Source organism: Thunnus thynnus, chromosome 5 (assembly GCF_963924715.1).
Source record: "Thunnus thynnus chromosome 5, fThuThy2.1, whole genome shotgun sequence".
NCBI lineage: Eukaryota > Metazoa > Chordata > Actinopteri > Scombriformes > Scombridae > Thunnus > Thunnus thynnus.
The window spans coordinates 10,443,930-10,458,096 of NC_089521.1; the positions used below are offsets into that span (position 1 = coordinate 10,443,930).

The 14,167-nt window shown below is 42.6% G+C and overlaps 1 protein-coding gene across 2 annotated transcripts in view; it reads left to right on the forward strand.

Annotated features, from left to right (window-relative positions):
• Positions 1–14,167, forward strand: part of tspan9a (tetraspanin 9a) — a 167,027-nt gene that overhangs the window by 37,853 nt on the left and 115,007 nt on the right. For both annotated transcript variants that reach the window (XM_067589129.1, XM_067589131.1), the window contains one exon: positions 10,554–10,619. The gene's annotated coding sequence lies outside the window, so the exon portion shown is untranslated. The remainder of the gene's footprint in view (positions 1–10,553; positions 10,620–14,167) is intronic.

Here is a 14,167-nt window from a genome sequence, read left to right on the forward strand (position 1 = left end):
GAATGAATGATGAAGGTGACACTTGGCTTCAGAATGAATCCTTTCTAATGAGGAAAAAAAACTCACACACACATGTACACAAAATGCACATCTGGAGAACGAATAGTTACCCCAGTCACAGACATATGGTATGGTACAGTACTGCACATCACCGTGTGAGTGTGTGTGTGAGTGTGTGAGTGTGTGAGTGTGTGTGTGTGTGTGTATGTGTGTGTGTGTGTGTGTATAGATCCCCCCTCTAGAGCCCCTGTGGAGCTCAGAGAGACATTTTGGTCACCAGGAGACCTAAAGAACAAACAGTGGCCTGGTGCCAGGGAGACTGCAAGGCGCTTAATTCATCACTACCCCTTGCTGAGTGACAGATTGAAATGACACTCACACAAAGTGTAGAGTAGGGTACTCATGCCTTGTCTCTCCCTCTGTCTTTCCATCTCTCTATCTCATTACGTGGAATAGCTTGGAAAAGGCTAACATGGCAATATCATAATTAGCGGGGCACATTAAAATCACAGCCATGAAGCGTATCATTAAAAATCCTCTGCTGCAAGCCACCTCCATCTTTCCAGACTCCCACATTCGCAAACTAAAAGTGCTTGCAGTCTCCCTCTGGATTTATCATTGCATCACTGCAATCCACTATCTGTTTTTTGGCTCACTTTCTCTCGGTCTCTGCCTTCCCTCTTCTTGCGGGGAGATGAATAGGCAGCAGGACTGACGTGGATCCATCATTCACTGTGTCAATCCTCAAGCGGTGATCAAAGCCACAGGAGAAGACTCGTCCCATCCACAACATGATTTAGCCATAAGATGAAGAGGATCCGGACATCTCTGTTCTTCACCATGTCTGTCAGTACACTGATAAATAAGAACCACAAAGATGGGGGTGTTAAGAAAGAAGGCTTGAAATGTGTTTCCTCTGTTGATTTGTATTATCCTGTTATTTCATTTTGCGAATGGATAGTAAAAAGATGAGGGCAGAGTGAGAGAGAGTGCAGGACAGTTCGTGTGATAGTGTGTGGACTTGCCTGAGAACAGGATTTCCCTCAGTTACAGGTCAGCTGCAGAAGTGGATGAATGGCTCACTTGCTCTTTGGCTGCCTGTTCAACACTCATCATCAAATGATGAAGCTCTCAATCACCTGACCTTGTTCATGTGAGACTTACCAATTTACTGTTATCTACCAAGCTTTCTGCAGAGAGTACCCCCCTTATCCTCTTGTATCTCCTTCCCTACCATGTTGTTCAATGAATCATAGTGTGTATATATATATATATATATTTTTTTTTTTTTTCCTTTTTCCAATTTTGAAGTGTACCATCAGCCCATGTATCTATCCAGCAGTGGCTCTAGTATTAATGTCCCTGCCAAGACACACTTCCTCAAGCTATATCTCATTTCTGCCCTTATAGCTGCAGAACCTAAATAATGCCGGGATCGTTTGAGAGACATGACAGAGACAAAACAATCATCAGAAAGCTGACGTCTGATGTTCTTCTGCAATTTATCATGCAGTGGTTGTCCCTTGCACTCACACAAACTCACAGCTTCCCATGTGTCTTTGCTGTGCAATCTGACTCCAGATTTAGTGTAACCTGCTTGTGCTCTGTGTATTCATATGAAATCCAGTTGTCCATTTGTAGTGGAAGACATACAGACCCATTATAGTCTCTGTGGACGGTTGGCGGATGTGACTGTGTCTTTGCTTGTTTTGAGAGGCAGACTTAAGATGTTGTACTGTACTTGTTAAAACCCTCTGGAGATGACTTTGGTGTATAGTACAACCCATTACATGTCAAAGGTCACATATTTTTTCCTCCTTGTAGACTGCCATTACATTCCTTTCTTCTTTTCTTTGCGTCATCGCCATTTGCCCTCAATTTCCATACTTTCTTAAATCTCCTTACTCATTTTACTCCCTCCTGTTTTTTTGCTGTTTTTCCCTAAATATTGCTGTTTCTTCAATCCCCTCTCTCTTAAATCCTTCACCCTTGTCTATATGCACTTCATCTTCCCTCATCTTTCCTCTCACATTCTCCTGTGTCTGCTGACACAGTGCCCAGCGGATGCCTGACACCTGGGGTTGGCAGCGCTTTCTTTCCTGCCTAACATGGCCTGGAGAACGAGAGGGAAGGGGAAGTGAGCCTTGTGCCCCTGTCTCAGCTGGGAAGGACCAGTGGGGATTTGTGGAGATCTAAACACCTGCAGGGGGCTTGAGAACATTGCTAGGATGTTCTCACACACACACACACACACACACACACACACACACACACACACGCACACACATACATCCCCACATACAAACATTCAGAAACATGGGGGGGGGTTAGGTACGGACACACATTGTCACACACATTGGCATCCTCTGCGTCTGCACACATTTTCACACAAACAAATGTACACAGAGAAAGGGTATCCATAATAGGAAAAAGTATTCATGCTGTGTGCATCTTCTGCCCATCAACGACTGCTGTCAATGGAGAGATTGTGAAGGTTGTTCAATAAAGCCTGCTTTGGAATCTGTGTGGACCACTAGGCTTTCATCTGTACACTGATAGAACGGCACTCAGTGGAATAAAGCAATGTGAGGGAAATAGTGATCAATGTGAATTGTCTTCTTCTCTCAACACTTTGTCCATGCCTTTTAGTATTGCTGCAGTACTGTGTGTAAGGTCTTTTTATAGCTACTGTGCACATAATCCCCTCTCAAGATATATAGAGCATTAAGACAAGAAATTGTAGGATATCTTTAGTGTGCTATATCTGTGTTTGACAGTCTGTAGTAGGGTTTTGGCCTCTGTACTGCAGTGAGGTAGGAGTGTATGACAGCCATTTTTGCTAATTATGTTTTCCAAGCACATATTTCATCTGCTGCTCACTGTTCCCTGTCCGCACTTATCATACCCCCCCTCCTCCCTTTTCGTTCGGCCCCCACTTTAATTCTCTAAGACTGTACCACCAGCTTGTCTATTACCTTAATTTAAAACTCAGGGAGAGAAATGAAATAATAGAGGTTTTATCAGCTATAAATCCAGTATGGCATTACTCAGAGCAGACAGACTCTCTGGAAATTAGCATGAATAATATGAGCCACTAATACCACATCTCGTGTCAGACTGATGTGTTTCTTGGTGTTCATCCAGAATCTATTAATCTATTTTCTACTTATTCTGTCGCCCTGTCAGGGAAGGTAAAGGGCACAGGGGTTGAAGCCCTGCTTGTTCATCAGAGGAAGAACAAGATGTATTTTCTTGTCTTTTGGTTTCACATCAAAACAGTTTATCCATTTAATTTAAAAAAAACAGTAAGTGAATGGCCTCATTCAGCAGTATGAAATGTCCGGTTCGAGGCAAATGTAATCAATCATACCTCAAATGTTTCAGATTTTTTGAAATCTTAGGCAGCAATTGAAGTCTTGAGCTGAGCAGAACATAGGGCTGTGAACTTTGCCAACTGGTGATGATATGCCTTAGTCAATGATGAGATGGATTTTGTTAGGTCATGGGTGATGACAGCTTACCCCAGTAGCACTGGAGCACTTGCTTACTTCCCAACCCCCTGTGTGCAGTGATCTCTGATGAGTATGTTTCCAAAAAATGTGTGTGTGTGTGTGTGTCTTGGTTGATGGGTGCACAGCTGCGCCTCTCCCTGGCATGAGTGTGTCCTAACAGATGCTGTAGCATGTCTATGTGCGTTTGGGGGAGACGGAGGAATTCTGGCAAAGTGAGCGCTGCAGATGCCTCTGATTGCACGCTGGATCAGGAAGGAAATTCCTTTAGGACGAGGACAGAGGATCAACAGCTACAGCCTGCTGGGCCAACTTGGCATGGCCTCTGCAGTGGACACAGGCTAACTGTATCCACACGAACAACCTAGGCATGTAGACACACACACACACACACACACACGAGGGGCATCAGACCTGGATTCAGTCCAAACCTCTGGTGATGATTGTACATGATGGCCGCTGTTTATCTACTGGCTAAGGTGATAATCTGCTCTCATGACTCCCCTGAGACTCCAAACCTTCTCTTGTGCATTAGAGTCATGGTTGGCCAGGGCCACAGGGGATAGTAGAAAACGGAGAGATTATTTGCTAAAGCACAGCCTTGGGTACCTTGGGATTTTCCCAGCATTCAGGAGATCTGCAGCTCTCAATCTCTAGATGTAATTGTGTAAGGATCCGTAAGACCTGCATCCCAAGGAATCCTCTTGGCATATTCATTACAATAAGCACAAAAATTAAAGTGATCTTCAGTGTTCTTAGGTGCCTTAGCTGCTGGGGAACATGAAACTAGTAACAGTTCAGTTGCTGGATGTGACAAAAGGCTGGGGAGTGGATGCAGTTTAATATAGGACTGGATGTTTGGTTCTTCACAGTTGGCATTAAATATGTGAAAATAAAAGCAACATATAAGCCGTGCCAGCTAGCACTGCGTAGGATAAACTGGCATCCAACACTGGAAACCTGACAGTGGAATGGTGGTAAAACCAGAGCTTTTGGAATAACATCTGCAGCTGCAGACAAGCTACATGGGTGAATGATTTTAGTTTGTCATCAGCATTCTACAAGCTTGCAACCGCGCCCAGGGGAGTACAGGTCAGCAATTATAATACATTTGTATCGTTGTTGTATTCATTCGATTGCACTGGGTTGTACAAAATATTGCATAATTGATGAATCATGATGCATATGGAATGAGCATATGGCATATATATATCTGGCATGTGCAGAACACATGTGTATGTGTTCTGTACAAATGACTTCAGAGAATGGGATTTATGAATTTGGACACCATCTCATTAAATGGTAAATTTGTATGATACAATAACTTTTTTCCGCCTCACTCGTCATAAGTGAGTATCTTAGTTGTTTTTTTTTGTTTGTTTCAGTGTGATTTACTTAGCATTTGTTTTGAATTATGCATCCCTCCTTGGAGTCCATCTGTTTATTTAACTCCCACACATAAACTCATCTCAGACACCGAGACCACAGGGAATTAAGAAAAAACAGGATGGAAACTGCCTGAAAACTCAATATTTATCTTACAAGATTACAGTATTGTAAATACACCTAGCACAGTTTTCAGAATTTACAGCATAGTCTGTTAAATGACACTGACCCTCAGACATGCAGGGGCTAAACTTTGAAGGTGTACCTAATATTTAGCTCCTCAACAAAGACAAAAGCTGATCTTAAAACAATAACAGAGACACAACATAAAACATAAAACAATATAAAAATCCAATATAAGCTTCAGAAGGCAGTATTGTCGCAGCATAATTGAACCGGATTGCATTGTGTACCCCCTAAGTGTCAAAAAAGGCAGAATGGAAAGCATTTAGCACTTAAGCATCTCTTGCCGCCTTGATGACAAAGCAGAACCTTGCTGCAGGGTGTACAGGCTGGTCTTAATGCTTGTAATGTTTGGAGATTTGTTTTCCTTTCTTTTCCCAATGAGAGGCTAATCGTCGATAATCACAACAAGCCTGCCTGAGGGCCTTCCTACAGTATCTCCCTCTTCTTCTAACTGTTCACTCTGTGCCACATGTTTCCCAATGAGATAACCATCTGTTCCACGGGCACGCACTACAGGACATATTCTGTAGGAAACCTAAACCTGAAGATAGTTTTGAAGGGCGAGCGTCTCTCCTTTAAACAAAATGTTGTTTTCCTAAAAGGAGAATTGTTACAGATAAAGCTGTGAAATGTTTTAACCAATTTGTCACACCAGTTAACCATAAAAATCTCTGTTCCATTAAGTTTTATTCCTTGTCCTTGTTTGTGTCTTGTGCTTTTTTGTGGGAGTTTTGCTCGACCAGTAGCTTTTAATTGGCTCATTTAAATTTTAATCTGGCTCCCGTGGCCCCACCCATCTCCAGGCCTTTGCTGTTTGAGAGAGCCCCCACATTAATTCTGCAATGCCACACCTACACACACACACATACACATAAATGATTCTGTGTGAGTTGACAGTCAGGCTGATGAGATAGAGCAGAGCTGTCATAACTCTTCCTCACTAGGACAACATGAACCTTGGCACACAGCTGAACCATGAACTTTTTCTAACAGTGACGGAATATCTGTGTGGTGTGCGTGTGTGTCCCAGTCACAGTAGTAGTAGTAGTAGTCAACACCACGGTACACAAGGACTGAAAGTGAGGAGGCAGTTCCTGTCATCTAAATTGTCTATAAAAGAACAGCTGATAAATTGTGACTCAAGGTAAAATAATAAACTGATGATTGCTTCCTTCATATGTGAAATCTGAATATGTACCAGCAAGCTAAATGAAAACAAGCCCATTATTACAATCACCTTGACAGCCTCAAACTCTATTTCCTCTCTGTTCTACTTCCAATTGAGGATGTGCTCTGTATTGTAGTTATGCTGACAGCTTTTTTCAGTCTCTATGTAGAAAATAATTGCATTGTTAAAGCTGTCCATTGAATTCTGTGCTGCCTCTTATAATTCAGCCTTTGCAGAACCTCCGTGCATGTATCTCATCACACAGCAATGCCACACAGTTTGGCTCACTGCCAGAGCCTACAGTAGCTCCCTCACAGCCCCCAACCTAACTTCCACACACATCAGCCTGCAATCAGAGCTTGGCCAAGCCACCCACTGTCTTGAATTACACAGCAATTCACTCTGATAAATACCTGCGCCTTAGTCATGCAGATCTCTTATGAAACCCATATGGTCTCCATACAGGGCTGGAAGTACAGTAGAGTAAAGATAACTATAGACAAACTTAAGCCTTCTGCTTCAGCCCAAGAGCTCCCTGTTTTCCGTTTGTCATTTTCACATCGTCATGGTGCCAGAAGAATAGTGTGTGTGTGTGTGTTGCACAGTCGCACGTGTTTGCTCAAGCATCCATGCCGTTTGTACACTCCATGGAAGGGGATCTGGTTTGGCTCCTTTCCAGCATTCCTGGGTGGAAACGTCATGCCCTCCATGCCCTGTCCTACTGTGAGGGATGGCGTGAAGAGGTGAAACTGGGTGAGACTGAGGCACAACGACAATGTAAAGAGATGATGGACCGAGAGTCCGACCTTACGGATGCAGCTGTCAAGGATTTGGAAAGTGAAGTTTTCTCCCCTCCAGCGCTGTAGAGCAGGATTAAGTCAGGACAGCACTTACTGTGGAGAGGCTTTTGCCTGAGAAATCTTTTCATGGGCAGAGAAGATACAGGGAGGGAATGATGATGGAAAGAAATTGATCTGAACAGACAGATATGGAGGGACAGCTGTTGGGTGCAAACGTCCGATGGAGGGAGAAAGAGAGAGAGAAAGAGAGAGAGAGACAGAAGCAAACAGAAGAAGGGGGAAGGTGTGCACAGTCATTTATATACACTAAATGGTGGTTTTTTGGATTACCCTCAGGGCTGTTCGACACAGCAGAGTCAGCAGTATGGCAACTGCAGAACATTTCTTGCACACCTATCTCACACACAGATACGCACATGCTGGCGAGACATGTATTTGAACCTCAAGGCTTAGCCAAGGAACGATCAATAGCCTGTCAGTTCCTTAAACGAAGGAGTGATACCTTCATTTTACCCGGATGTGCTCCGTTCCACGTCTTGTCATTTCAATTTCGCTGTCCACTAACCAAACTGCGTATGGAAGAGAGATTAAGCATTGTAGTGTCTCAATTTATGCATTTGTGCAAGAAAAGCAGATTGAGTGTGGAATGGATGGAACGCTCTCTGCAGCGTGTTGTTCATAATCCTTACAGGGTGTTAAACGTTGGATGGCGTGATTCATGGAGGCACAGTAAAGCTCACAAAAAAGCCACAACAGCCTGCTTCACACTTATTTCAGCAAATGCGTCACAACTGGACTTTTGGCATCCCATCTGAAAGAATTACTGAAATCAATCCAATCAGGCGATTCTGCAGCACAGCCTGATATTGGTACAGTAACTTTTACCTCCAGACTTGACCGGCAGTGCTACATGTCATGAACACTTTTCTTCCTCGGCTAGAGTAAAGCCAGCCGTTCTCAGCTGACTTACTGTTGTGTGCCAGTGCTGGCTGACACTGCCTCATTCACAGCTGTGTGAGCTCTGTGTATGCCACAGCTGCAGGACTCTGCTCTCTCCCATGAGACAAATGATACCCCATTACCACACACAGTACAGCAGCAGCTTTTCAACGCCTCTCCCCCTGCTTTCTTATTAAAACAAGGTTGCCTGCTTTCACGATCCTTATTGCAAGGCCACATATTGTACTCAAAGTCTGTTTAAAAAAAAAAAACAACAAAAAAACATGACAGTCTGAGTGCCTCAAGTCAAGTGTTCCTCTGAGTTTAAATCTCTTTTTCTCTTTTTTAGATTCTTGATTTGTCGCAGCCTCGAGAACAGAGGACTGTGTGTGTTGGAATGCCAAGGTCAGCTTTCTTCCCCCTGTCGGATCTTGAGGAATTGTGTTTGAATGCTAACATGCAAACACCCACAAAGCTGTGAGAAGGCTCTCAGTGTCCGCAGTGTAAAACAGAATGTCATGTATGTCTCTCCAGATAACTAGCTATCATCATGGTTGCTGCAGGATCTCACGGGGGCACACATTGGAGCACATTCACTCATACACACATGCTCTACATGCTGCATACAGACACAAAGAGGGTAAAGGGCCACAGATGGTAAATATAGCTCATAGGACTGAGTGATCACATCTCAAGCCAAATTACGTTCTGTTTATTGCTATAGGACCATTACTAACTCAATAGGTTTATACCGCTACATCTCCACTGTACTATACAAAGCCTGATGACCAGAAACCAATATCTATCCTCTGAGCGTGACTTACTACGGAAATGTTGTTCCAGCGTTCTGCTAAATGAATGCTGACAGCCATCTTGTTTTTTCCACGGCCACTGTTTAGAGTTGGCTGTCCAGTTGGCTGTCTACTGTCCCCCAGGGAACAGGAAGGAGGCAAGCTCGTAATGATGAGGAGTAATGATATAACATAATTATATTTGTCTTGTTACACAGTGTGTCAATGGAGTCCTAATTAATTCTGCCTGCTAATGGAAGGAACAAACTGTCTTGTTTTGCAGGCTGTGTCACTCTTTGGTTTGTTCTGCTTGCATTCTGTGCAGCGGTTGGCTCGTTCTCGCTCTATTGATCACTCTATTTTTCTCCTTTTTCCTCTTGTTATCTCTCTGTTTCCTTATTATGTATCAGTGCTTGCCTTCTGCCACACTCGCATGCAAACATTACATTCAGTCTCCTCTTGCTAGCCAATTCATTCTGTCATGTCCTTGTCTTTAAATCCTTTATGCGATAAATGTATTTGTAATGAAAAGAGCTTCTGAAAAGACAGGGGGAAAAAAAACACCGTAAGGTAATTCTCACTTGCATAGTAAGGTTCACACTTGACTAGTTGGATACAGTGTGTGCGCTCATTGCTCCTGACCAATCATGCTCAGACATTGTGCTCAAACGGACAATGCCACGTCCCCCTCTCCTCTTTGTGCCGAACATTTGAGCTGTTATCAAATCTCAGGAAGCCAAACCTTCACACTGGAAATTGAAGATATATTGAACTACTATCACTATCCCTGTAGAGAACATGACATTGCCATACAGAAATCGCCCCTTAAGTACCGCTAAATGGTCGTTGTCTTTAGGTAAGCTTATGCAACAGCTTCTACAACAAATAGAGGGAAACTTTAGCCACCATTCCTCACAATAAAATGGAAATGAAAGCAGTGGCTGTGCCCTCATAAGTCATCGCGCGGGGGGAAAAGTGACCCCTCTTGTATGAGATTGAGGCGCTAAATCAGCCTGCAGACACCTCCTGCTCCTCTCATCTGAAGGTGCTCCTGGAGAACCATCATTCATGCTAGAGCGCAAGTTCAGTGCTTTGATATTCTGTGTACCTTGCCTTGGCTGCACGGGTCTGTGTGTGCGTTATGCTCCTGTGTCTCTTGTATGCTGAGCGTGTTTGATCTCAGTTGTGTGCTTGACAAAGACCGCAATGAAAGATAAAGAAAGAGAATCGCATATGTGCCCTGCTACATGGGCGTGAAACGGAAAGGCACATTTACTTTCAAGACTTAACATTCACCTGGACATGTTGCCCCATGTTCATGTTGCGACCGGGCTTTCTGCTGCGGTGTGCAAGGTCAAACTCTGAGTGCTTTATTGTCTTGAATGAGGCTCAGACCAGCTGGCCTACCACTCTGTAAAATCACGGGGAGACAGCTTTAGTGTACTGCTGTGTAACCTGCTGTAAACACACTCTCCCTGAGGTTGTGCTGCTGATGCTCTTCAAATTTTAATAACAACTCCGGGTTGGTCGGATACAAGCCTATGTTTTTATATTCCTGTTTTTATTGTTTGAATAAGCTTGTTTCTCTGGGACATTATAATTCATGAGATTGAGTGAAGCTGAGGTAGAGAATACAAGCTTGTAGGAGACTGGACTGATTGAATAAATGAAGGGGTAAATAAATAAAAAAGAAATGAACAAAAGAACGATACTCAAAACATAAGTCCTTTCCGACAGTATGACCAGAAAAGTGACTGACTGTTTGTTTTTGCAGACTTTTGACCTCCGCAACCTGAGGTGCAGACAGTCTCTCTTCCTATTTCTCGCCCGCCTAGGAAAGGTAAGATTTCTGCCTTTACCTTCTACATCCTTCCTCTATCTGCTATGACAATCTGTTAACATTGCAGCAAAATGAAACTGAGGGCCTCTAATTCCCCAGGAGGATTTGAGAGCACCCCTACTCAAACATCTCCTGTGTATTGCTCTGTGTATTCAGCAAGCCTCCTCGGATGGAAAAGCACTTTAGCTCATTCTTTAATTTCAGCCCCGTATTGTTGCACCTGGGATTGCTCTGAGCGCAGAGTTGATTAGGATACAGATGTAGCAAGGTGGATAATCTTGTCCAGATTACAGAAGACCTTCATAGATGTGAGGGCTAATCCCGCTCCCTAAAAGTGTAGGGGCCACACTGATAACAACCCAGAACTCCCTGCTGCATGCTTCAAAGAGAAGCACGGCTTATAGGGACTAACTAAAATTAGCCGGGCAACAGATAACCTGTGCCTTGAGATCAAAGCGAGTCTGAACTGTCAGACTCTTCAACGGCGCCTGTGGTGGCAGAGCCTGTAGAAGGAGGAATGTAGAGCGGAGAGAGACAGAGAGATGGGGAAAGAGTGAGGGAGGCTGCAATGCTATTCATGCAAGGGGATGAGTGTTCAAGAGGCCCCGTATTGAGGTGTAAAGTTCCACGGCAGGAGATTTTTCATGGGGTTTTGGTCTGAAAGGGTCAAGGTTTGGTGTGTTACACATCAAGCTCGCTCCCACAGTGCATCTCTTTCACCAAGAGATCTAAGCATCCCACAGTAGACTTTATATCAGCACGGTGTTTGATCACTGTGCAGTGTGTACATATATATGTGAGTGACAGATAACTCTTTTCCGTTGTAGTATTGCACCGTGAATTGTCCGTGTTTAAGTTGGTTTGGTCAAGTTTGCATATCGTAGCAGAAGGTAGACATTTAAAGTGTTTATCGATTTCCTTTAGCTAACTATTTCAACTGTTCATCCTTTACTTCAACCATTTTGAAACATGGGTGTTTTGCAGTGTCTTTAATTTCAGCCAATACTGTTACACCTGGGATTGCTCTGTGTGCAGAGTTGATGAGGATACAGGTTACTTGTAGCTAACGATTTCAACCTCTCTGCTTGCTTGCTAATTGGTTTTCACTCTCAATAGCAACATGTGGTGCTCAGGTGTTACAGCTAATTCAATATGTGGAAATATTTTTCATTAATCGAATGTTATTTCAGTTTTTGTACCCCCTGGGGTACAAGTAGCCCTGGTTGGAAACAAGAAAAAGTAAAAGAAGCAATACCACAATGTAAAAGTACTGTTACAAGTAAAAGTCTTGTATTCAAAATTGTACTTATGCAAAAGTACAGTTATTAAGTTATTTTTACTATGAAGTATATTATTGGATGTGATTGTTGATGCACTGATATTCAAGCAACATTTTACAGTTGTAGCTGCATGAGGTGGGGTTGATATTTGTACTGTTTGGTAGTTCTATAACAATGTATCCTGTTTTATTTGTTGATCATGTGTTTTGTATGTAAAATCTGAAACTACAAAGTGATTAATATCTACAGCTGTCAGCTAAATGTAGTGTAGTAGAAGTCTAAAGTAGCATTCATTGGAAATACTCAAGTAAAGTACAAGTACCTCAGAATTGTACTTAAGTACAGTACTTGAGTAAATGTAATGTTGCATTGCACTTCTGCCAGTTCCCTGCTGCTCCATGCAGCCCAGCTTCACTATCATTTTAATGGTTTTAAGTATCCTTAATTTCAATTAATCCTTTTTATAATTATGTATATTTCTCCTTGAAGGGTCAATATACTGTTAAAATGCCATCTTGTTATTGATTTCCATCTTTAATTAAACATGTATTGGCAGCAGATTAGGCATCCATTTTGTAGCAGATCAAATACATCTTAATTGAATTAACATACTACATTGTTATAATATAATGTGATAATGCCATATTGTTCCAAGCTAGAAATAATTCAGAGTAATTAATTTATGATCAGTTGTATTTAATTTAAGAGCTTCTTCCCATCCCTATTTGCATTTCAAAGCATATATAATATTCACATAGGAACACAAGATAAAGTAAAATCAGATGATAGCCTCAATGTCCTCCATGTTTGCAATGTTGTCTGCAGGGAAAATATTGTATTTCTAGCAGTCTGTTGTTTACAGTTCTGCTTTGGCTTTGACGTCTCCAGCATTACTGTGGCTTTTTTTTTTCTACATCTTTTTTGGACTGTCAGAGATAGAAACTATATCTACATATCTGGAACCAGCTGTATCTTTACTGCCTTGTTCTCACCATGGAAGGTGACCATGATCATTCAGGACAGCCTGGGGTAACAGCTCCTTCGGGCCTCTCGGACCACTAGTGGCCTTGCAGTACAGTTTCCGAGGTGATGTTGATTGACTGTGGGGGAGTATTGGGGTGTGTATGTGGATGTATGTGTGTGTGGGGTGTTATTGATATCCCTCCCCTATGTGCTTGGTGAAAGATACTGACTGATGCTCCTCTGCCAGTGAACCATTTACATATTTATTTCCCCGGCCAAACAGCACCACATGCACTGGTGGCCACCGGAGACTTTATATGCCTGTCTTTAATTGGCTATTGATTGACTCTGCTATGGCAGTGGGAGACAATAAATTACTGCCTGCTTGAGAGAGGGAGGTGGCAGACACGTTGAGTGCGGGGGTGGCAGTGTTATTCTGAGCGTCAAATATGTGATTGCATTATTTATATGTCTCTCATTCATTTTTATCTCTGTCAAGAGTAGCCTGGAAGAAGATTATGTGGTTTTAGTCGTGTGTGTCCGTGTGTCCATGTGTCTGTGTATCTGTGTGTGTGTGTGTGCATGTGTGTATCTGTCCGCAGCTAATCGCTCATACATATATCAGCCTAATATTTTTCATGCACATTTATGACTGTATGCTCAATGACCTCTCATGGTTGTGGTGATTCACGATTTTTTAAAAACCTATTTTATAACGCCATTGACTGCTCTGTTTTATAACACCATTGACTGCTGACTCCTCACTCCTCTTAAGTGATCAACAACTGCTTCAGTTTGGAATCTTTCATTTCCTGCAACCAGCTAGGCTAAAAATAAGATTTACCTAGTCTCTTGCAGGCCACGTTTTGACCTTTGTCGTGGCTCAAAAACTGACATTAGTTGGAAAGTTTGGTCTCATCTTGAACTGGAGCATCTGCAGATTAATTTCATACCTGATATGTTATGACCCACTAAAGTTAGGCATGATACAAGATGAATGAATCCCTGTGTCTAGTTATCTTTGCCGCCATCTTGACTGCAAGGAGACACACCTGGTGCACTGTTCTTGTTATTTATGTAGCAAGGATCAGTGACGCAATACGAGATGGAATGATGGCAATACAGGCTCTCTTGTGGACACTGTTTATTTGCATAGGTCAATGCACATTGGTTCTATTTGGAAAGATGGTGTGAGCGTACAGAGGCATTGTATATTTGGAAAGGATGCGCATTTGACATGAAATTGAAATCACTCCACAATAGTCCTCATTGTCATAATAAATAACGTGACATTCTGTATGTATA